The sequence below is a fragment of the Oncorhynchus mykiss genome, chromosome 18 (genome assembly GCF_057628025.1).
Source record: "Oncorhynchus mykiss isolate SJ-2025 chromosome 18, ASM5762802v1, whole genome shotgun sequence".
NCBI lineage: Eukaryota > Metazoa > Chordata > Actinopteri > Salmoniformes > Salmonidae > Oncorhynchus > Oncorhynchus mykiss.
The window spans coordinates 25,391,699-25,417,589 of record NC_143039.1 but is presented as its reverse complement, the minus strand read 5'-3'; the positions used below and the strand labels follow the sequence as shown (position 1 = coordinate 25,417,589).

The 25,891-nt window shown below is 46.9% G+C and overlaps 1 protein-coding gene across 1 annotated transcript in view; it reads left to right on the top strand.

Annotated features, from left to right (window-relative positions):
* The first annotated feature begins 827 nt into the window (after positions 1 to 827).
* LOC110510546 (glutamate receptor ionotropic, NMDA 3B) overlaps positions 828 to 25,891 on the top strand; it is an 85,817-nt gene continuing 60,753 nt past the window's right edge. The window contains exon 1 of the mRNA XM_036952085.2: positions 828 to 1,022. The gene's annotated coding sequence lies outside the window, so the exon portion shown is untranslated. The remainder of the gene's footprint in view (positions 1,023 to 25,891) is intronic.

Sequence of the window (25,891 nt, the reverse complement as noted above, 5' to 3'; positions counted from 1 at the left end):
ATTTACAGCGTGTCCTTTCTTCCTTTATTACATTATATTTACAGCGTATCTTTTCTTTGTTTGTTTAATTAAACTTAAAGAGAGAAAACAACAACATTAGGTGGACTTCAGTATTAAAAACAAAACAACTCCCAAGACAAGCCACGAGTGAGAAAAAGAAAACGAGCGATGCTTTCTCGTCTTCTCTCCTATTCTCTCCTCTTCTCTTCTTTTCTATTCTCTCGTCTTCTTTCCTCTCCTCGATTTTCTTTCGAAGCAACACAATGGAGTATTTGTATCTACTTGGTCGATGGATGTGCAACTACTTTATACCCAGGAGAATTCGCCCATCTCCTTTTTTCACTGGGAGATTTATCCCGCTGTTGGTCTTCCTCCATAGCTTCGTTTTCCATCCCGATCCGTGCCTCTCCCACCCCCAGCCATGTCACATCCTGGCTCGGATCGGACACACGGTTCGTCTCGGTGCTCTGCTTCCCACCAGACAACCAGCCAGGGTACATAACGCTCTGAACAGAGCCTTGACCAGCCTGAAGCACCGGGCTGGAGAAGGCAACCCGCCTCTTCTGCCCTACAACCTCACCCTGGAGGTAACAGGTTAATTCATTCATTCATTAGTTCATTCATGAAAGAGTTAATGTCTCTGTAATGCTCTCATGTGGATCATCCATCCATCCATAATTAATTAATTAAATTGGCAACTAGGCATTCCGTCAGTTAGATTGTGTCTGAAATGACACCCTATTCCCTACACTTCTATGGGATAGGGTGCTTGTAGGGAATAGGGTGTAATGTCAGACACTCTCTCCCTTCCCTGTCTGGAGGTGGTGTCTCGGTCCCCGTCTGGTGGCGACCCTGTCTCCCTGTCCAGGTGTGTGTGTCAGGAGCTGGTTGTGCGAGGGGTGACAGGTGTCCTGGCCTTCCCTCGTTCACCAGAGGAACTCATCCACATCGACTTCCTGTCCTCCTTCCTGGAAATACCTTTTATATCACTACTGGAGGATCTAGAACCACTCAGAGTTAAGGTAGGATCTAGAACCACTCAGAGGTAAGACCTAGAACCACTCAGAGCTAAGGTAAGACTTAGAACCACTCAGGGCCAATGAATGACCTAGAACCACTCAGAGTTAAGGTAGGACCTAGAACCACTCAGAGTTAAGGTAGGATCTAGAACCACTCAGAGTTAAGGTAGGATCTAGAACCACTCAGAGTTAAGGTAGGATATAGAACCGCTCAGAGTTAAGGTAGGATCTAGAACTGCTCAGAGTTAAGGTATGATCTAGAACCGCTCAGAGACAATGTAGGACCAAGAACCACTCAGAGCTAAGATGGGACCTAGAACCATTCAGAGCTAAGGTATAGGAACCTTTTACTGGAGGACCTAGAACCACTAAGAGTGATTAGTTTCATATCTTTACAGATGGAGTGATTCGTTTCATATCTTTACAGACGGAGTGATTTGTTTCATATCTTTACAAACGGAGTGATTAGTTTCATATCTTTACAGATGGAGTGATTAGTTTAATATCTTTACAGATGGAGTGATTTGTTTCATATCTTTACAGATGGAGTGATTTGTTTCATATCTTTACAGATGGAGTGATTAGTTTCATATCTTTACAAACGGAGTGATTAGTTTCATATCTTTACAAACGGAGTGATTAGTTTCATATCTTTACGGATGGAGTGATTTGTAAGGGGTGCGAATTGGCGGCTGAGAAGTCAGATGCAGGAGAGAAATAACTGTGTTTTCAGCGGTGCAGTTTATTAACAAAACCCACCGGAAAACAGAATAATAAAATAAATGGGTACATAACCCAACACACACAAGGACAGATGTGCACAAGCACTTACAATAAACAATCACCCACAAGGACATGAGGGGGAACAGAGGGTTAAATACACAACATGTAATTGATGGGATTGGAACCAGGTGTGATGGAAGACAAGTCAAAACCAAAGGAAAATGAAAAGAGGATCAGCGATGGCTAGAAAGTCGGCGACATCGACCGCCGAACACCGCCCGAACAAGGAGAGGGACCAACGTCGGCGGAAGTCGTGACAGTACCCCCCCCCCCCCCCCCCATGACACCTTCCTCGGGGACGACCCGGAGGGCGAGGCACAGGGTGATCCGGACGAAGACGGTGGAACTCCTGCAGCATAGATGGGTCCAACACGTCCTCGACCTGAACCCAGCACCTCTCCTCCGAGCCGTACCCCTCCCACTCTACTAGATACTGAAGGCCTCTCGCCCGGCACCTCAAATCCAGTATGGATCGAACCCCCCCCCCCCGATGTCCAGAGGGGACGGAGGAACCTCCCGCACCTCAGACTCCTGGAGCGGGCCAGCCACCACCGGCCTGAGGAGAGACACATGGAACGAGGGGTTAATACGGTAATCGGGTGGAAGCTGTAACCTATAACAAATCTCGTTCACTCTCCTCAGGACTTTAAATGGCCCCACAAACCGCGGACCCAGCTTCCGGCAGGGCAGGCGGAGGGGCAGGTTTCGGGTCGAGAGCCAGACCCGCACCGGGGTCTCACTGCGGTGGAAATCTGCATTCCTCTTTTGGCGCATCACGGCCTGCTGAAGGTGGACACGGACGCCTTCCCATGTCTCCTCCACGCCCATGAACCAGTCGTCCACCGCAGGAACCTCGGTCTGACCCTGATGGCTGGTACCCCAGTACGCGCTGGAAGGGATAGAGGTTAGTGGAGGAGTGGCGGAGCGAGTTCTGTGCCATCTCGGCCCAGGGCACGAACGCCGCCCACTCCCCCGGCTGGGCCTGGCAATAGGACCGCAGAAACATTCCGATATCCTGGTTAACTCTCTCCACCTGCCCATTACTCTCAGGGTGAAACCCTGAAGTAAGGCTGATCGAGACCCCCAGACGTTCCATGAATGCCTTCCAGACCCTAGACGTGAACTAGGGACGCCGATCAGACACTATATCCTCAGGCAACCAGTAGTGCCAGAAGACGTGTGTAAACAAGGCCTGTAGGGCCATAGGGAGACCGGGCAGAGGGAGGAGAGGACAGGACTTAGAGAAACGATCCACAATGACCAGGATCGCGGTGTTACCCTGTGAGAGTGGAAGATCAGTCAGATAATCCACCGACAGGTGCGACCAAGACCGCTGAGGAATGAGTAAGGGGTGTAGGAGTGGGATCCATGGGACGCTCCTCTGTGTCATACAGCCGGGACAATGCGTCTGCCTTCGCGTTCTGGGAGCCTGGTCTGTAGTAAGGGTAAACACAAAACGGGTGAAAAACATGGCCCACCTTGCCTGACGTGGGTTCAGTCTCCTCGCTGCCCGGATGTACTCCAGATTGCGGTGGTCAGTTCAGATGAGAAAAGGGTGTCTAGCCCCCTCAAGCCAATGTCTCTACGCCTTCAAGGCCTTTACGACAGCCAACAGCTCCCGGTCCCCTCATAGTTTTGCTCCACCGAGCTGAGCTTCTTTGAGAAGAAGGCACAGGGGCGGAGCTTCGGTGGCTTACCCGAGCGTTGAGAGAGCACAGCTCCTATCCCAGCCTCGGATGTGTCCACCTCCACTATTAACGCCAAAGAGGGATCCGGATGGGCCAGCAAGGGAGCCGAGGTAAATAGAGCCCTCAGGTGACTAAAAGTCCTGTCTGCCTCAGCTGACCACTGCAAGCGTACCGGGCCCCCCTTCAGCAGTGAGGTAATGGGAGCCGCTACCTGACCAATACCCCAGATAACCTGCCGCTCTACCCTCGGGCAGGTGGTCGAAGACTGCCCGGAAACGGCAAGTGAACTCCTCAAACTGGTTCCCCTCTCCACACAGCGTTGGCCCACTCCAGGGATTTCCCAATGAGGCATGAGACGAGGGCGGACACCCTCTGACGGCCAGACGGAGCCGGGTGGACGGTCGCCAGGTATAGATATCATTGTAGACGGAACCCCTGGCAGTTCACAGCCTTCCCGTCGTACTCCTGGGGCAAGGAGAGACGAATCCCACTGGGACCAGGTGGAAAAGGGGCGCTCAGGGAAGACCCCTGGTAGAGGCGCTGGAAGAACTCCCTGTCTCTCCCAGCGGTCCATTGTCTGGACAACGCGGTCCATGGCGGTGCCAAGATGGTGAAGCATTGCTGCATGCTCCTGGACGCGCTCCTCCACCCCTATACCCGGGGTACCTGCTCCTGCTGACTCCATAAGTTTGGGTCAGTGATTCTGTAAGCGGTGCGTACTGGCGGCAGAGAAGTCAGATGCAGGCGAGAAATAACTGTGTTTTCAACGGCGCAGTTTATTAACAAAACCCACCGGAAAACAGAATAATAAAATAAATGGGTACATAACCCAACACACACCAGGACAGACGTGCACAAGCACTTACAATAAACAATCACCCACAAGGACATGAGGGGGAACAGAGGGTTAAATACACAACATGTAGTTGATGGGATTGGAACCAGGTGTGATGGAAGACAAGACAAAACCAAAGGAAAATGAAAAATGAAAACAGCGATGGCTAGAAAGTCGGTGACTTCGACCGCCAAACACCGCCCGAACAAGGAGAGGGGCCAACTTTGGCGGAAGTCGTGACATGATTAGTTCCATATCTTTACAGACGGAGTGATTAGTTAAATATCTTTACAGACAGAGTGATTAGTTTAATATCTTTACAGACAGAGTGATTAGTTAAATATCATTACAGACGGAGTGATTAGTTCTATATCATTACAGACGGAGTGATTAGTTAAATATCTTTACAGACGGAGTGATTAGTTAAATATCTTTACAGACCGAGTGATTAGTTCCATAGCTTTACAGGCGGAGTGATTAGTTCCATATCTTTACAGACGGAGTGATTAGTTTAATATAATTACAGCTGGAGTGATTCGTTTCATATATTTACAGACAGAGTGATTAGCTAAATATCTTTACAGATGGAGTGATTAGTTCCATATCTTTACAGACGGAGTGATTAGTTAAATATATTTACAGATGGAGTGATTCGTTTCATATCTTTACAGACGGAGTGATTAGTTCCGTATCTTTACAGATGGAGTGATTAGTTAAATATATTTACAGATGGAGTGATTAGTTCCATATCATTACAGACGGAGTGATTAGTTAAATATATTTACAGATGGAGTGATTAGTTAAATATATTTACAGATGGAGTGATTAGCTCCATATCATTACAGACGGAGTGATTAGTTAAATATATTTACAGATGGAGTGATTAGTTAAATATCTTTACAGACGGAGTGATTAGTTAAATATATTTACAGATGGAGTGATTAGTTAAATATCTTTACAGATGGAGTGATTAGTTAAATATATTTACAGATGGAGTGATTCGTTTCATATCTTTACAGACGGAGTGATTAGTAAAATATATTTACAGATGGAGTGATTAGTTAAATATCTTTACAGACGGAGTGATTAGTTAAATATATTTACAGATGGAGTGATTCGTTTCATATCTTTACAGACGGAGTGATTAGTTAAATATATTTACAGATGGAGTGATTAGTTAAATATCTTTACAGACGGAGTGATTAGTTAAATATATTTACAGATGGAGTGATTAGTTAAATATATTTACAGATGGAGTGATTAGTTAAATATCTTTACAGATGGAGTGATTAGTTAAATATCTTTACAGATGGAGTGATTAGTTCCATATCTTTACAGACGGAGTGATTAGTTAAATATATTTACAGATGGAGTGATTAGTTAAATATCTTTACAGATGGAGTGATTAGTTAAATATCTTTACAGATGGAGTGATTAGTTCCATATCTTTACAGATGGAGTGATTAGTTAAATATCTTTACAGATGGAGTGATTAGTTCCATATCTTTACAGACAGAGTGATTAGTTCCATATCTTTACAGATGGAGTGATTAGTTTCATATCTTTACAGACGGAGTGATTAGTGTCATACCTTTACAGACGGAGTGATTAGTGTCATACCTTTACAGACAGAGCGGTTGTGTGTGTGTTAGTATTCCTAGTGGCAGCCTAAGCTGTGTGCCAGTCAGTCACTCTCGTCTCAGACATATCCTCATCTCTACGGCTGAGCAGCCAACTGCAACGCAAGGCAACACACACACACACACACACACACACACACACACACACACGCTCAGGATTCAAGAGAAAGACTGTGGTGGGACGAAAGAGAGAGAGCCAGTCAGAGAGACAGAGGTAAGGAGGCTTGTGAGGAAGGGAGAGAGGGGGGTAGAGAGAGAAAGAGAGAGGGGGAGAGGAGGGAGGACTAGGCTGAATGGAGTGTAATCTGTCATGCTATTGGAAAAGTGAACCATTCAGAACTGAACTCTGTCTAGTTCTGGCCACAGAAGAGGGAGGAGATGAGGAGGAAAGGAAGAGAGAGGGAGGAGATGGGGAGGAGGGGAAGAGAGAGGGAGGAGGGGTAGATAGAGGGAAGAGATGAGGAGGAGGGGAGGAGATGAGGAGTGGGGGAAGAGAGAGGGAGGAGATGGGGATAAGGAGAAGAGAGAGGGAAGAGATGAGGAGGAGGGGACGAGAGGGAGGAGATGAGGAGGAGGGGAAGAGAGAGGGAGGAGATGGGGAGGAGGGGAAGAGAGAGGGAGAAGATGAGGAGGAGGGTATGAGATGGAGGAGGAGAGGAGGAGGGGATGAGAGGGAGGAGATGAGGAGGAGGGGACGAGAGAGGGAGGAGATGAGGAGGAGGGGAAGAGAGAGGTAGGAGATGAGGAGGAGGGGAAGAGAGTGAGGAGGGGAACAGAGAGGGAGAATGTGAGGAGGGGAACAGAGAGGGAGAATATGAGGAGGAGGAGAAGAGAGAGGGAGGATATGAGGAGGAGGAGAAGAGAGAGGGAGGATATGAGGAGGAGGAGAAGAAGAGAGAGGGAGGAGATGAGGAGGAGGGGAACAGATAGGGAGGATATGAGGAGGTGGAGGAGAAGAGAGAGTGAGGATATGAGGAGGAGGAGAAGAGAGAGGGAGGATATGAGGAGGTGGAGGAGAAGAGAGAGAGAGGCGCTTAGCAGTAGCAAGCTAACGGATACATGTGGATGGGTGGCTCTATTAAGACTGTCTGTCTGTGTGTCTGTATGTCTGTCTGTATTTGTGTGTGCGTGTGAATGTACAGACCTACACACCCAAAAGTGTGTGACTTGGCAGATGAGAGTGATAATTCCTCCTAATGTACTTTAGATAATTATAATGATAGAATGACCTGAAGAAATAAATCACACTGACGGAGGATAGGATGTAGGGAGGAGTGGAGAGGATGGAGGGGAAGGGAAGATGAGGGGAGAAGATGGAGGAGGGAAGGAAAATGGAGAGAAAAACTGGAAAGGATGATGAAGGAGGGGAGGGGAGAGGAGAGGAGGAAAGTGGAGAGTATAGAGGAGGGGAGGTGAGAGGAGAGGAGAGGAGGAAAGTGGAGAGGATGGAGGGGAGGTGAGAGGAGGAAAGTGGAGAGGATGAAGGAAAGGAGGGGAGTGGAGAGGAGGATGAAGGAGAGGAGGGGATAGGAGCCAATTGGAGAGGATGGAGGAGAGTAAGGAAGAGGAGAGGAGAAGAGGAAAGTGGAGAGGATGGGGAGGAGGAGGGGAGAGAAGAGAAGAGGAAAGTGGAGAGGATGGAGGAGAGGAGAGGAGAGGAGAGGAGAGGAGAGGAGAGGAGAGGAGAGGAGGAAGGTGGAGAGAATGGAGGAAAGGAGAGGAGGGGAGAGGAGAAGGGAGGAGAGGAAAGGAGAAGAGGAAAGTAGAAAGGATGGAGGAGAGGAGAGGAGAGGAGAGGAAAGGAGAGGAGAGGAGGAAAGTAGAGAGGATGGAGGAGAGGAGAGGAGAAGAGAAGAGGAAAATGAAGAGGATGGAGGAGAGGGGGAGAAGAGGGGATGGAGGAGAGGAGAGTATGGAGGAGAGGAGAGGAGAGGAGAGGAGAAGAGAGGATGGAGGAGAGGAGAGGAGAGGAGAAGAGAAGAGGAAAATGGAGAGGATGGAGGAGAGGGGGAGAAGAGGGGATGGAGGAGAGGAGAGGATGGAGGAGAGGAGAGGAGAAGAGGAAATGTAGAGGATGGAGGAGAGGGGGAGAAGAGGGGATGGAGGAGAGGAGAGGATGGAGGAGAGGAGAGGAGAGGAGTAGAGAGATGGAGGAGAGGAGAAGAGAAGAGAGAGGAAAATGAAGAGGATGGAGGAGAGGAGGAGGAGAGGGAGGAGAGGAGAGGGGGAGAAGAGGGGATGGAGGAGAGGAGAGGATGGAGGAGAGGAGAGGAGTAGAGAGGATGGAGGAGAGGAGAGGAGAGGATGGAGGAGAGGAGAGGAGAGGAGAGGAAAATGTAGAGGATGGAGGAGAGGGGAGAAGAGGGGATGGAGGAGAGGAGAGGATGGAGGAGAGGAGAGGAGTAGAGAGGATGGAGGAGAGGAGAAGAGAAGAGGAAAATGTAGAGGATGGAGGAGAGGGGGAGAAGAGGGGATGGAGGAGAGGAGGGATGGAGGAGAGGAGAGGAGAGGAGTAGAGAGGATGGAGGAGAGGAGAAGAGAAGAGAAGAGGAAAATGGAGAGGATGGAGGAGAGGGGAGAAAGAGGGGATGGAGGAGAGGAGAGGATGGAGGAGAGGAGAGGAGAGGAGTAGAGAGGATGGAGGAGAGGAGAGGAGAGGAGGAGGAGAAGAGAAGAGGAAAATGGAGAGGATGGAGGAGAGGGGGAGAAGAGGGGATGGAGGAGAGGAGAGGAGAGGAGTAGAGAGGATGGAGGAGAGGAGAAGTGAGAGGAAAATGTAGAGGATGGAGGAGAGGGGGAGAAGAGGGGATGGAGGAGAGGAGAGGATGGAAGGGAGGAGAGAGAGGAGTAGAGAGATGGAGGAGTGAGAAGAGAAGAGAAGAGGAAAATGGAGAGGATGGAGGAGAGGGGGAGAAGAGGGGATGGAGGAGAGGAGAGGATGGAGGAGAGGAGAGGAGAGGAGTAGAGAGGATGGAGGAGAGGAGAGGAGAGGAGAGGAGAAGAGAAGAGGAAAATGGAGAGGATGGAGGAGAGGGGGAGAAGAGGGGATGGAGGAGAGGAGAGGAGAGGAGTAGAGAGGATGGAGGAGAGGAGAAGAGAAGAGGAAAATGTAGAGGATGGAGGAGAGGAGAGGATGGAGGAGAGGGGGAGAAGAGGGGATGGAGGAGAGGAGAGGAGAGGAGTAGAGATGATGGAGGAGAGGAGAGGAGAGGAGAAGAGAAGAGGAAAATGGAGAGGATGGAGGAGAGGGGGAGAAGAGGGGATGGAGGAGAGGAGAGGATGGAGGAGAGGAGAGGAGAGGAGTAGAGAGGATGGAGGAGAGGAGAAGAGAAGAGAAGAGGAAATGGAGAGGATGGAGGAGAGGGGGAGAAGAGGGGATGGAGGAGAGGAGAGGATGGAGGAGAGGAGAGGAGAGGAGTAGAGAGGATGTAGGAGAGGAGAGGAGAGGAGAGGAGAAGAGAAGAGGAAAATGGAGAGGATGGAGGAGAGGGGGAGAAGAGGGGATGGAGGAGAGGAGAGGAGAGGAGTAGAGAGGATGGAGGAGAGGAGAAGAGAAGAGGAAAATGTAGAGGATGGAGGAGAGGAGAGGATGGAGGAGAGGGGGAGAAGAGGGGATGGAGGAGAGGAGAGGAGAGGAGTAGAGAGGATGGAGGAGAGGAGAGGAGAGGAGAAGAGAAGAGGAAAATGGAGAGGATGGAGGAGAGGGGGAGAAGAGGGGATGGAGGAGAGGAGAGGATGGAGGAGAGGAGGGGAGAGGAGAGGAGAAGAGGAAAGTGGAGAGGATGGAGGAGAGGAGAGGAGAGGAGAGGAGGAAAGTGGAGAGGATGGAGGACAGGAGAGGAAAGGAGGAGAGGAGAAGAGGAATGTAGAGAGGATGGAGGAGGGGAGAAGAGCAGAGGAAAGTGGAGAGGAGAGGAGAGGAGAGGAGGGGAGAAGAGAGGATGGAGGAGAGGAGAAGAGAAGAGGAACGTAGAGAGGATAGAGGAGAGGAGAAGAGAAGAGGAAAGTGGAGAGGATGAGGAGAGGAGAAGAGAGGATAGAGGAGAGGAGGAGATTTAAAAAAAGTGCTTCTTTCATCAGTATCATCAATCAGTATCATTCCAGGTGCTTTGGCTAGTCTATAAACAGCCATGGTTGTGTCCCAAAAAAGTGCACTTTAGGGACTAGGGTGCCATTACATCCTGTAACCATAGAGAATTATAGAAATGGGCCGTATTACATTGGGTAGCACCATTGAGGACTTCCACTATTTTAATGTAGTCAACTCGGTGGGACTTCCAACTTCATTGGCTGATCCCTGGTGACCCTGTTGGAGTCATGTCCACCTGAGACATCAGGATCAGCCAATCGGGAAGAAAAAATGTACTATCTTCAAAATGGAGAATAGTGCTGCTAATGCTGCCACAGATGCTATATAATGGCACAGATACAAATATGAGTTGTTCTTGGGCAGGTCACATGCTGTTGTTATGATTAGATGTCACTGTTTGTTGAGAACTAACTCTCCTCCATTGTGATCTGTCCATCCAGCACTCTTTCATTCCCTCTCGTCCTTCCCTCCCTCACTGTAGAAATAGAAGACTAGAACATTAAAAAGCTCATTTAGTCTCTCTGAATGTAATCACATTTAATCCTCAAACCCTGATTATGAATGAATGGAGGTACTGTTGCCAAGTGCTGGTCTTTCAAAGACACACACACACACACACACACACACACACACACACACACACACACACACACACACACACACACACACACACACACACACACACACACAAACCTTAAATACACTACACGTTTGAAAGTTCTCCTGCAACATTGTGATCATATTTAGATCCTACTGTACATCTGTGAGCATGCACAACCACTCCACACGCTCACTCACACGCACACACACACACACACACACACACACACACACACACACACACACACACACACACACCCCCACACACACACACACACACACACACACACACACACACACACACACACACACACACACACACACAAATAAACAATGTCATAGACCTCTCTTAATAAACAATGTCATAGACCTCTCTTAATAAACAATGTCATAGACCTCTCTTAATAAACAATGCCATAGACCTCTCTTAATAAACAATGTCATAGACCTCTCTTAATAAACAATGTTATAGACCTCTCTTAATAAACTATGTCATAGACCTCTCTAATAAACTATGTTATAGACCTCTCTTAATAAACAATGTCATAGACCTCTCTTAATAAACAATGTCATAGACCTCTCTTAATAAACAATGTCATAGACCTCTCTTAATTAACAATGTCATAGACCCACCTTAATAAACAATGTCATAGACCTCTCTTAATAAACAATGTCATAGACCTCTCTTAATAAACAATGTCATAGACCTCTCTTAATAAACAATGTCATAGACCTCTCTTAATAAACAATGTCATAGACCTCTCTTAATAAACAATGCCATAGACCTCTCTTAATAAACAATGTCATAGACCTCTCTTAATAAACAATGTTATAGACCTCTCTTAATAAACTATGTCATAGACCTCTCTAATAAACTATGTTATAGACCTCTCTTAATAAACAATGTCATAGACCTCTCTTAATAAACAATGTCATAGACCTCTCTTAATAAACAATGTCATAGACCTCTCTTAATTAACAATGTCATAGACCCACCTTAATAAACAATGTCATAGACCTCTCTTAATAAACAATGTCATAGACCTCTCTTAATAAACAATGTCATAGACCTCTCTTAATAAACAATGTCATAGACCCACCTTAATAAACAATGTCATAGACCTCTCTTATTAAACAATGTCATAGACCTCTCTTAATAAACAATGTCATAGACCTCTCTTAATAAACAATGTCATAGACCTCTCTTAATAAACAATGTCATAGACCTCTCTTAATAAACAATGTCATAGACCTCTCTTAATAAACAATGTCATAGACCTCTCTTAATAAACAATGTCATAGACCCACCTTAATAAACAATGTCATAGACCTCTCTTATTAAACAATGTCATAGACCTCTCTTAATAAACAATGTCATAGACCTCTCTTAATAAACAATGTCATAGACCTCTCTTAATAAACAATGTCAATGGCCTATCCAATTACATATACATGTAGTAATGAATGGTGTAGGAAGGAGAAATAAGATATCTATACAACAACAATAGCAACATAAACAACAATGAGTAAATAAATAGTTGCTTCATTCATTATTTAGAGTGCAGCATTAAGGGATGGTTGAGCTGTTGTATGTTGCGTGCATGTGGCTTATATACTGTAGTTGACTATATGGACCGGCACGTGCACAGACAGGAGCCTGTGCCAAGCACATGCCCCTTTGCCCTCCCACTCGGCAAGTGCTCTTTTAGGTGGTATATAGGTATGTATATATATATATATATTTCTTTTGTATACAGTTTTTGTGGTTGTTGTTCTAATCCCACTGCCCACAAGTCGTCGTGACAACGTCAAGTTCACCACCCCCTACCCTGTCCATTGGTTGCGCCTGTTGGTCTGCGGTTTCCCTGTCTCCCCGGTACGGAGACTGACACACCCGGTATCCAAACATGAATGGCTTGAGATGCTGTCGCTGGTCGAGTATGTAGCTCGTGACCTAGTTTAAATATCAACAATAATGCCTCAACACCATAACATTTGATTATAATACTTGAGTTACATCATCATCAATATTCGGTCTGATTGGCTGATACGAGCAGCAGAGAGCGACAGAAAGATGTAGAAATGACCCTCCGACCCAGCTCCACCCCTTCCTCAGTCGGGAGTTTTACATGTGTGCCAGGGCAGCAGCAACACAGGTGGTCTACACTAGATAACCACCATGTACTAATATATCCACACAAGCTAATAGCCAGCCAGCTAGACCCCCCTCTTTTCCCCATGTCAACCACCTTTAGGAGGCATTGTAACTAGTTTGTTTACAATTTTTTGTTTCCAGAAATAAATAAGCCTATGCTCAAAAATCGAATTTCGAGCAATTAATTGTGAAAGTGGATTTGTTTTTAAGGCGTTTATAGGAGAGAGGGGAGACAGATGGAGATGGTGAGAGAGGGGGAGGAGGGAGAGGAGAGGAGAGGGGGAGGACGGAGAGGAAAGGGAGAGGAGGGAGAGGAGAGGGGGAGGACGGAGGGAAGTTGTGTGAGTCAGGATGTTCCAGATGTTCCCTCAGATTGTCCTTCACAACCAGCCAACTGCTTAACTCTGGAGATCCACAGGCGAGTTTAGAGACCAGAACTAAATGCAAGCATGCACACACTGTCTGTCTATGATGTATTGGTACTGTAATGTTTTATGTAAAACACAGTCTCTATGACATCAGAGAATCTATTTAGGCATTGTATTGTTGTTACTTTACATCTCTCAGAGTGTTGTTGCTTAACATCTCTCAGGGTATTAATGCTTTACATCTCTCAGTGTTGTTGCTTAACATCTCTCAGGGTATTAATGCTTTACATCTCTCAGAGTGTTGTTGCTTAACATCTCTCAGGGTATTAATGCTTTACATCTCTCAGAGTGTTGTTGCTTAACATCTCTCAGGGTATTAATGCTTTACATCTCTCAGAGTGTTGTTGCTTAACATCTCTCAGGGTATTAATGCTTTACATCTCTCAGAGTGTTGTTGCTTAACATCTCTCAGGGTATTAATGCTTTACATCTATCAGAGTGTTGTTGCTTAACATCTCTCAGAGTATTAATGCTTAACATCTCTCAGAGTATCAATGCTTTACATCTCTCTGAGTGTTGTTGCTTAACATCTCTTGGAGTATTAATGCTTTACATCTATCAGAGTGTTGTTGCTTCTCATCTCTCAGGGTATTAATGCTTTACATCTCTCAGAGTGTTGTTGCTTAACATCTCTCAGGGTATTAATGCTTTACATCTCTCAGAGTGTTGTTGCTTAACATCTCTCAGGGTATTAATGCTTTACATCTCTCAGAGTGTTGTTGCTTAACATCTCTCAGGGTATTAATGCTTTACATCTCTCAGAGTGTTGTTGCTTAACATCTCTCTTGCTTTACATCTATCATAGTATTGTTGCTTTGTGTCTATCCAAGTATTATTGCTTTACATCTATTGTTGCTTGACATCTCTCAGAGTAACGTTGCTTTATGTATTTCATGGTATTGTTGCTTTAGATCTGAATGTAAACTAACTGGCTGACAGACAATAGCAGCGTTGCTGAGTGCTCAGATTGATCGCAGTCCATAATGTGATTAAATAGAGAAAGAGACAGCCAACACACACACACACAGTATCTAGACAAAAGAGAGTGTATATTTGCATAAGTGGGTATTAGAGGCCCATGGACAGAGGAGCTAGATAGGAGAGATACAGTAAGACTTAGCTCTCTCTCTCTCCCTCTCTCTCTCTCTCTTTCTGTCGCTCACTCCCCGTCTCTCTCTCTCTTTCTCTCTCCCCCTTCTCTCTCTCTCTCTTTCTCTCTCTCTCTCTCTCTCTCTTTCTTTCTTTCTCTCTCTCTCTTTCTCTCTCTCTCTCTCTCTCTCCCTCCCTCCCTCCTCTCTCTTTCTCTCTCTATCATTTCCCCCCCCCACCCCCCCCTCTCTCTCTCTCTTTATGTGTCAGTAAGTGTCCCTGGTCTGTACTTTCATAACTTATGTCTTATCTCCTGTTTCTAACTCTCTGAGTAAACTTTTTTAATTATCACTATCTTATCCTCTGAGAGTAGCTTTGGCAGTGTTTGTGTACGTGCTCGCCTGCTTACGTGTCTGGGAACTGTATGTCTGGGAACTGTGTGTGTGTGTGTGTGTGTGTGTGTGTGTGTGTGTGTGTGTGTGTGTGTGTGTGTGTGTGTGTGTGTGTGTGTGTGTGTGTGTGTGTGTGTGTGTGTGTGTGTGTGTGTGTGTGTGTGTGTGTGTGTGTGTGTGTGTGTGTGCATATTTGACAGTTTGGGACGGAACTACTGTTTTAGCAGGATAAGACTCCTCAGAGGAGACAGGGAGGAGAGAGGGGGAGATGGTAGAGAGAGGGAATCGGCAGGGACTGTTCCAACAATCATCTCTCATTTTTATGGTTCAATCAAGTATCCTTGAAGCAGAAACATTTAAATCACTTTGATACGTGAAACACTAAAAAAACATACCCAGGTCTCAAATGACAAAGAATTACAAAGAATAGGGATCAATTTGAGACATTACCATTGTAAATGAATTCCATTATCATTTAATGCACTATGGAAGTTAGTCAAATGATACCGTCATATCCACAGTCTCTCCTGTCAGAAAGCTGGGAGTTCTATTGTATAACCTTGTCTGAGACCTAGAAAGTCGACTGTCGCTTCTGCTCTGGAGACTTGCTGTGCTACGGTCCGAGTGAGTGTGTGGAGACAGGGTTATAAAGGTGTGTAATTCCATCTGTCAGACCATGCTATACAGTCAGACTCTCTGACGGTGTGTGTGTATGTATGTATGTGTGTGTGGTTGCGTGTTTGTGTGTGTTTGTGTGTTTGTGTGTGTGTGTGTGTGTGTTTGTGTGTGTGTGTGTGTGTGTCCGATAAACGCTAATTTCTATTCCATACCTTTCTCATTTCCTCCTTCTCTCATTTCCCATGTCTACCTGGTGTTGCAGAGAGAAACTCATATCTCAACAGTTTCTCCTACAGTGGTCCAGACATAGAGGAGAAACAACAGGATTCGTTTGATTATTCTTAGTTTTTACTTCTCTGGCGGTTTTTCTTTCTCATTTATCAGAGCCTTAGGGTTATAAAAGCCTGCTGCGTCTGTGTATCTGTGTGTGTGTGTGTGTGTGTGTGTATGTTTTAGCTTTCTGTCACTAATTCACAGTTGATAAAATTCCACCCCCGGACTGCGTCCTTCCTCTCTAATCAAGGGAAACTGCATTAATCAACTAGCTAACAAGGAGAAAACAGAGTTTTCACAGCACTGTGTGAACCTCCTAGTATAGAGCTGACTATCTCACTGTGTCTCCTCTGCATTCAACAGCCTAACAGGGAAAACGCATGGAACAACTTGTGATAACTGACTGTCTGATTCTCTCCTGGTTGACAAACTGAAATCAGTGACTAGATCTTATCCACCTGCTAGTTGGACAAACAACATTCACAGTCAGAATGGAATGTCAGATGTTGTGTTCAGTGAATGTCATTCTGTCTGTTATTCTCTCTGTCTGTGTGTCGTTCTGTCACTTTAAAGGTCTTGTCATTGAAGGCCTTCTTCTTTTACCCTCCCTCTCTCTCTCTCTCTCTCTCTCTCTCTCTCTCTCTCTCTCTCTCCCTCTCTCTCTCTCTCTCTCTCTCTCTCTCTCTCTCTCTCTATCTCAAAATCAAATCTCTTTCGCTCTCTGAAGTGTGTTAAAATCTGATAGTGCCAAATTCCCAAATGTTACTCTACATTTGAGAACCATATGCACTTCACTTGAGAATCATTTGTGCCATTCACTCCCCCCCCCCTACCCCCCCCCCCCCCCATACACACACACACACATGCATGCAAGCACACCTGCCAATGTCTCTCCCATCGCCTCACGCCACCAAACACTGTTCACTTGGAGCAGACAGCGTGAAAATGTCAGGGACAAACACCTAACACACATGAGATTTGAATTTACCATGAAATCATGTTATCAGAAAAAAACAGAGCTGAGAGGAGAGGAGGGGAGAAGAGAGGAGAGGAAGGGAGAAGAGAGGAGATGACAGGAGAGGAGAAGAGAGGAGAGGAGGGGAGAAGAGAGGGGAGGGGAGGAGATGAGAGGATGGGCGGGGAGGGGATAAGAGAGGAGAAGGTAAATAAAGGAAATGAAAGGAGAGGATAGGAGAGGAGGGAAGAAGAGAGGAGAAGAGAGCAGATGAGAGGAGAGGAGAGGAGAGGTGGGAAGGAGAGGAGAAGAGAGGGGAGGGGAGGAGATGAGAGGATGGGCGGGGAGGGGATAAGAGAGGATAGGACAGGAGAGGAGATGAGAAGAGAAAAGAGGAGAATAGAGGACAGGAGAGGAGAGGAGAAGATGGGAGAGGAGAGGAGGGGAGGGGAGAAGAAAGGAGAAGAGAGCAGAGGAGAGGAGAGGAGGGGAGAAGAGAGGAGAAGGTAAATAAAGGAAATTAAAGGAGAGGATAGGAGAGGAGGGAAGAAGAGAGGAGAAGAGAGCAGAGGAGAGGAGAGGAGAGGGGGGAAGAAGAGAGGAGAAGAGAGCAGAGGAGAGGAGAGGAGAGGAGAGGAGGGAAGAAGAGAGGAGAGAAGAGGAGGGGAGAGGAGAGGAGAAGAGAGCAGATGAGAGGAGAGGAGAGGAGGGAAGAAGAGAGGAGAAGAGAGCAGAGGAGAGGAGAGGAGAGGAGAGGAGGGAAGAAGAGAGGAGAAGATAGCAGAGGAGAGGAGAGGAGAGGAGGGAAGGAGAGGAGAGAAGAGAAGAGGAGGGGAGAGCAGATGAGAGGAGAGGAGGGAAGAAGAAAGGAGAGAAGAGGAGGGGAGAGGAGAGGAGAAGAGAGCAGATGAGAGGAGAGGAGAGGAGAGGAGGGAAGGAGAGAGGAGAGCAGATGAGAGGAGAGGAGAGGAGAGGAGGGAAGAAGAGAGGAGAAGAGAGCAGATGAGAGGAGAGGAGAGGAGGGGAGAAGAGAGGAGATGAGAGGAGAGGAGAGGAGAAGGTAAATAAAGGAAATGAAAGGAGAGGATAGGAGAGGAGGGAAGAAGAGAGGAGAAGAGAGCAGAGGAGATGAGAGGAGAGGAGAGGAGAGGAGAGCAGATGAGAGGAGAGGAGAGGAGAGGAGAGGAGGGAAGAAGAGAGGAGAGAAGAGGAGGGGAGAGGAGAGGAGAAGAGAGTGGTTGTCAGGGCGCTAGCTTCTGAGAAATAAAGTGACAGTGCCAGCTGCTTGTGTTTTGTCCCACCCTCCTTATTTTCAATACTTCACACTTTGTTGTGGATGAAGTTTGTAACGCAGGCAGGCACAAAGTATAATTAATGTTGAAATATTCTGGGCAGAAAGATCTGACAATCTCCAGAACACACACACACACACACACACACACACCGTCTACCTGAATGTGAGCAGTCTACAGTAGCAGCCTACTTACTATGGAGATGAGATCCCGAGAGATGATCATCTAATTCCAGTTAATTAAACATTCATTTCAATATGATCATTAATCTTGCCTACATTATCTGCCGTTTCATACATTAACATTCTGTCTCAGGCCCTGCTGAGTGCTGACTCACACACACATTCATTCCTTTAACACACACACACACACACACACACACACACACACACACACACACACACACACACACACTGAGAAAGATCTCCCTTAGGATATTGATTATGAAGCTAAATGAGTTGTGACTTTGAGTTCAGTCTTCTCAGTCAGGGATAGATGACTACTTTGTGTTTGTTTCTCTGTTCTTGAAACGTGTCTGTAATCTAAAGTGTTGGAATCTCTCCTCTGTTCTGGACCACTCTGCTGTCTCTGTCTCTGATAAGGACAGAGTTATGCTCCTCCTCTTAAATGAATATAGAATACAGTGTCAATTCTTCCTGTGTAGGAGGTTAATGACAGATAAATCAAGCACTCAAAACCTTTTCCACAATCAGGCTCTCATAACAGTTCTTCCTTAGGGCCAGGTGTTTTTCCATAGAATTTGGCCTAAACAGGAGAATCTTGTCTGTAATTCAATACTGAACACACATCTTCCCCTCAAACGGCCTTTAATCCACCCAGTTATATCATATAATTGAACATCACAGAGCTCCACTTCTGAAGAACAAAGGCAGGTTGTCACAAAATGACCATGCATTCTATTATAAATCTAATATCACACTGTCCCTCACTCTCTCACTCTTTCTCTGTTCTCTTTCTCTCCCCCCTTGCTCCACCTCTCTCTCTCCTTTAGTCTCTCACTCCTTCTCTCTCCCTTCTCATTTCTCTTTAACAGATATGGATGATGGGTATTCAGGGTGGAGAACTCTGCTGATTGGTTGAATCAGGGCAGGTCATTTGCCATACACACACATACAAACACACACACACCCTTACACACACACACACACACTCTCACACATACACACACACACACAGACACACTCACTCACACACACATACACACACACACAGACACACTCACTCACACACACATACAAACACACACAAGTCCCAAAATGACTCCCATCTTTCTGGTTTATTACATTGCTCCTAAATGTCTGACTCCACAGAAAAAGAGGGATCATTTTTATTAGGAAGTCTAGCAGAAATATCACACGCACGCACGCACACACACACGCACACGCGCACACACGCACACACACACACACACACACACACACACACACACACACACACACACACACACCAACAAGTAAACAACCAAACCTCCCCAAAAGCTCCAGACACCTCATTAGGCGGTGTAGTGTCCTGGGGTGTAGTAAATAAATATGCTGCTTCCTGTGACACTCCCAGTGGGGGTAGCAGTAATGACATCACACTCCCAGTGGGGGTAGCAGTAATGACATCACACTCCCAGTGGGGATAGCAGTAATGACATCACACTCCTAGTGTGGGTAGCAGTAATGACATCACACTCCCAGTGGGGATAGCAGTAATGACATCACACTCCCAGTGGGGATAGCAGTAATGACATCACACTCCCAGTGGGGATAGCAGTAATGACATCACACTCCCAGTGGGGATAGCAGTAATGACATCACACTCCCAGTGGGGATAGCAGTAATGACATCACACACTCCTAGTGTGGGTAGCAGTAATGACATCACACACTCCTAGTGTGGGTAGCAGTAATGACATCACACTCCCAGTGGGGATAGCAGTAATGACATCACACTCCCAGTGGGGATAGCAGTAATGACATCACACACTCCTAGTGTGGGTAGCAGTAATGACATCACACACTGCTAGTGTGAGTAGCAGTAATGACATCACACACTCCTAGTGTGGGTAGCAGTAATGACATCACACACTCCTAGTGTGAGTAGCAGTAATGACATCACACACTCCTAGTGTGGGTAGCAGTAATGACATCACACTCCCAGTGGGGGTAGTAGTAATGACATCACACACTCCTAGTGTGGGTAGTAGTAATGACATCACACTCCCAGTGGGGGTAGTAGTAATGACATCACACACTCCTAGTGTGGGTAGTAGTAATGACATCACACTCCCAGTGGGGGTAGTAGTAATGACATCACACTCCCAGTGTGGGTAGCAGTAATGACATCACACACTCCTAGTGTGGGTAGCAGTAATGACATCACACATTCCTAGTGTGAGTAGCAGTAATGACATCACACTCCCAGTGTGGGTAGCAGTAATGACATCACACACTCCTAGTGTGGGTAGCAGTAATGACATCACACACTCCTAGTGTGAGTAGCAGTAATGACATCACACTCCCAGTGGGGGTAGCAGTAATGACATCACACTCCCATTGTGGGTAGTAGTAATTACATCACACTCCCAGTGGGGGTAGTAGTAATGACATCACACTCCCAGTGGGGGTAGTAGTAATGACATCACACTCCCAGTGGGGATAGCAGTAATGACATCACACACTCCTAGTGTGGGTAGCAGTAATGACATCACACACTCCTAGTGTGAGTAGCAGTAATGACATCACACTCCCAGTGGGGGTAGCAGTAATGACATCACACTCCCATTGTGGGTAGCAGTAATGACATCACATTCCCAGTGTGGGTAGCAGTAATGGCATCACACTCTTAGTGTGGGTAGCAGTAATGGCATCACACTCCCAGTGTGGGTAGCAGTAATGACATCACACACTCCTAGTGTGGGTAGCAGTAATGACATCACACACTCCTAGTGTGAGTAGCAGTAATGACATCACACTCCCAGTGGGGGTAGCAGTAATGACATCACACTCCCATTGTGGGTAGTAGTAATGACATCACACTCCCAGTGGGGGTAGTAGTAATGACATCACACTCCCAGTGGGGGTAGTAGTAATGACATCACACTCCCAGTGGGGATAGCAGTAATGACATCACACACTCCTGGTGTGGGTAGCAGTAATGACATCACACACTCCTAGTGTGAGTAGCAGTAATGACATCACACTCCCAGTGGGGGTAGCAGTAATGACATCACACTCACAGTGTGGGTAGCAGTAATGACATCACACTCCCAGTGGGGATAGCAGTAATGACATCACACTCCCAGTGGGGATAGCAGTAATGACATCACACACTCCTAGTGTGGGTAGCAGTAATGACATCACACACTCCTAGTGTGGGTAGCAGTAATGACATCACACTCCCAGTGGGGATAGCAGTAATGACATCACACTCCCAGTGGGGATAGCAGTAATGACATCACACACTCCTAGTGTGGGTAGCAGTAATGACATCACACACTGCTAGTGTGAGTAGCAGTAATGACATCACACACTCCTAGTGTGGGTAGCAGTAATGACATCACACACTCCTAGTGTGAGTAGCAGTAATGACATCACACACTCCTAGTGTGGGTAGCAGTAATGACATCACACTCCCAGTGGGGGTAGTAGTAATGACATCACACACTCCTAGTGTGGGTAGTAGTAATGACATCACACTCCCAGTGGGGGTAGTAGTAATGACATCACACACTCCTAGTGTGGGTAGTAGTAATGACATCACACTCCCAGTGGGGGTAGTAGTAATGACATCACACTCCCAGTGTGGGTAGCAGTAATGACATCACACACTCCTAGTGTGGGTAGCAGTAATGACATCACACATTCCTAGTGTGAGTAGCAGTAATGACATCACACTCCCAGTGTGGGTAGCAGTAATGACATCACACACTCCTAGTGTGGGTAGCAGTAATGACATCACACACTCCTAGTGTGAGTAGCAGTAATGACATCACACTCCCAGTGGGGGTAGCAGTAATGACATCACACTCCCATTGTGGGTAGTAGTAATGACATCACACTCCCAGTGGGGGTAGTAGTAATGACATCACACTCCCAGTGGGGGTAGTAGTAATGACATCACACTCCCAGTGGGGATAGCAGTAATGACATCACACACTCCTAGTGTGGGTAGCAGTAATGACATCACACACTCCTAGTGTGAGTAGCAGTAATGACATCACACTCCCAGTGGGGGTAGCAGTAATGACATCACACTCCCAGTGGGGGTAGCAGTAATGACATCACACACTCCTAGTGTGGGTAGCAGTAATGACATCACACTCCCAGTGGGGATAGCAGTAATGACATCACACTCACAGTGTGGGTAGCAGTAATGACATCACACTCCCAGTGGGGATAGCAGTAATGGCATCACACTCACAGTGTGGGTAGCAGTAATGACATCACATTCCCAGTGGGGATAGCAGTAATGACATCACACTCCCAGTGGGGATAGCAGTAATGACATCACACTCCCAGTGGGGATAGCAGTAATGACATCACACTCCCAGTGGGGGTAGCAGTAATGACATCACACTCCCAGTGGGGATAGCAGTAATGACATCACACTCCCAGTGGGGATAGCAGTAATGACATCACACTCCCAGTGGGGGTAGCAGTAATGACATCACACTCCTAGTGGGGATAGCAGTAATGACATCACACTCACAGTGTGGGTAGCAGTAATGACATCACACTCCCAGTGGGGATAGCAGTAATGACATCACACTCCCAGTGGGGATAGCAGTAATGACATCACACTCCCAGTGGGGATAGCAGTAATGACATCACACTCCCAGTGGGGATAGCAGTAATGACATCACACACTCCTAGTGTGGGTAGCAGTAATGACATCACACACTCCTAGTGTGGGTAGCAGTAATGACATCACACTCCCAGTGGGGATAGCAGTAATGACATCACACTCCCAGTGGGGATAGCAGTAATGACATCACACACTCCTAGTGTGGGTAGCAGTAATGACATCACACACTGCTAGTGTGAGTAGCAGTAATGACATCACACACTCCTAGTGTGGGTAGCAGTAATGACATCACACACTCCTAGTGTGAGTAGCAGTAATGACATCACACACTCCTAGTGTGGGTAGCAGTAATGACATCACACTCCCAGTGGGGGTAGTAGTAATGACATCACACACTCCTAGTGTGGGTAGTAGTAATGACATCACACTCCCAGTGGGGGTAGTAGTAATGACATCACACACTCCTAGTGTGGGTAGTAGTAATGACATCACACTCCCAGTGGGGGTAGTAGTAATGACATCACACTCCCAGTGTGGGTAGCAGTAATGACATCACACACTCCTAGTGTGGGTAGCAGTAATGACATCACACATTCCTAGTGTGAGTAGCAGTAATGACATCACACTCCCAGTGTGGGTAGCAGTAATGACATCACACACTCCTAGTGTGGGTAGCAGTAATGACATCACACACTCCTAGTGTGAGTAGCAGTAATGACATCACACTCCCAGTGGGGGTAGCAGTAATGACATCACACTCCCATTGTGGGTAGTAGTAATTACATCACACTCCCAGTGGGGGTAGTAGTAATGACATCACACTCCCAGTGGGGGTAGTAGTAATGACATCACACTCCCAGTGGGGATAGCAGTAATGACATCACACACTCCTAGTGTGGGTAGCAGTAATGACATCACACACTCCTAGTGTGAGTAGCAGTAATGACATCACACTCCCAGTGGGGGTAGCAGTAATGACATCACACTCCCATTGTGGGTAGCAGAAATGACATCACATTCCCAGTGTGGGTAGCAGTAATGGCATCACACTCTTAGTGTGGGTAGCAGTAATGGCATCACACTCCCAGTGTGGGTAGCAGTAATGACATCACACACTCCTAGTGTGGGTAGCAGTAATGACATCACACACTCCTAGTGTGAGTAGCAGTAATGACATCACACTCCCAGTGGGGGTAGCAGTAATGACATCACACTCCCATTGTGGGTAGTAGTAATGACATCACACTCCCAGTGGGGGTAGTAGTAATGACATCACACTCCCAGTGGGGGTAGTAGTAATGACATCACACTCCCAGTGGGGATAGCAGTAATGACATCACACACTCCTAGTGTGGGTAGCAGTAATGACATCACACACTCCTAGTGTGAGTAGCAGTAATGACATCACACTCCCAGTGGGGGTAGCAGTAATGACATCACACTCACAGTGTGGGTAGCAGTAATGACATCACATTCCCAGTGTGGGTAGCAGTAATGACATCACATTCCCAGTGTGGGTAGCAGTAATGGCATCACACTCCCAGTGTGGGTAGCAGTAATGGCATCACACTCACAGTGAGGGAAGCAGTAATGGCATCACACTCCCAGTGTGGGTAGAAGTAATGACATCACACTCCCAGTGTGGATAGCAGTAATGGCATCACACTCCCAGTGTGGGTAGCAGTAATGACATCACACACTCCTAGTGTGGGTAGCAGTAATGACATCACACACTCCTAGTGTGAGTAGCAGTAATGACATCACACTCCCAGTGGGGGTAGCAGTAATGACATCACACTCCCATTGTGGGTAGTAGTAATGACATCACACTCCCAGTGGGGGTAGTAGTAATGACATCACACTCCCAGTGGGGGTAGTAGTAATGACATCACACTCCCAGTGGGGATAGCAGTAATGACATCACACACTCCTAGTATGGGTAGCAGTAATGACATCACACACTCCTAGTGTGAGTAGCAGTAATGACATCACACTCCCAGTGGGGGTAGCAGTAATGACATCACACTCCCAGTGGGGGTAGCAGTAATGACATCACACTCCCAGTGTGGGTAGCAGTAATGACATCACATTCCCAGTGTGGGTATTAGTAATGACATCACACTCCCAGTGGGGATAGCAGTAATGGCATCAAACTCCCAGTGGGGATAGCAGTAATGACATCACACTCCCAGTGGGGATAGCAGTAATGACATCACACTCCCAGTGAGGGTAGCAGTAATGGCATCAAACTCCCAGTGTGGGTAGCAGTAATGACATCACACTCCCAGTGGGGATAGCAGTAATGACATCACACTCACAGTGTGGGTAGCAGTAATGACATCACACTCCCAGTGGGGATAGAAGTAATGACATCACACTCACAGTGTGGGTAGCAGTAATGACATCACATTCCCAGTGGGGATAGCAGTAATGACATCACACTCCCAGTGGGGATAGCAGTAATGACATCACACTCCCAGTGGGGATAGCAGTAATGACATCACACTCACAGTGTGGGTAGTAGTAATGGCATCACACTCACAGTGTGGGTAGCAGTAATGACATCACACTCCCAGTGGGGATAGCAGTAATGACATCACACTCACAGTGTGGGTAGCAGTAATGACATCACACTCCCAGTGGGGATAGCAGTAATGACATCACACTCCCAGTGGGGATAGCAGTAATGACATCACACTCCCAGTGGGGATAGCAGTAATGACATCACACTCCCAGTGGGGATAGCAGTAATGACATCACACTCCCAGTGGGGATAGCAGTAATGACATCACACTCCCAGTGGGGATAGCAGTAATGGCGTCACACTCCCAGTGGGGATAGCAGTAATGACATCACACTCCCAGTGGGGATAGCAGTAATGACATCACACTCCCAGTGGGGATAGCAGTAATGACATCACACTCCCAGTGGGGATAGCAGTAATGGCATCACACTCCCAGTGGGGGTAGCAGTAATGTCGTCACACTCCCAGTGGGGATAGCAGTAATGACATCACACACTCCTAGTGTGGGTAGCAGTAATGACATCACACACTGCTAGTGTGAGTAGCAGTAATGACATCACACACTCCTAGTGTGGGTAGCAGTAATGACATCACACACTCCTAGTGTGAGTAGCAGTAATGACATCACACACTCCTAGTGTGGGTAGCAGTAATGACATCACACTCCCAGTGGGGGTAGTAGTAATGACATCACACACT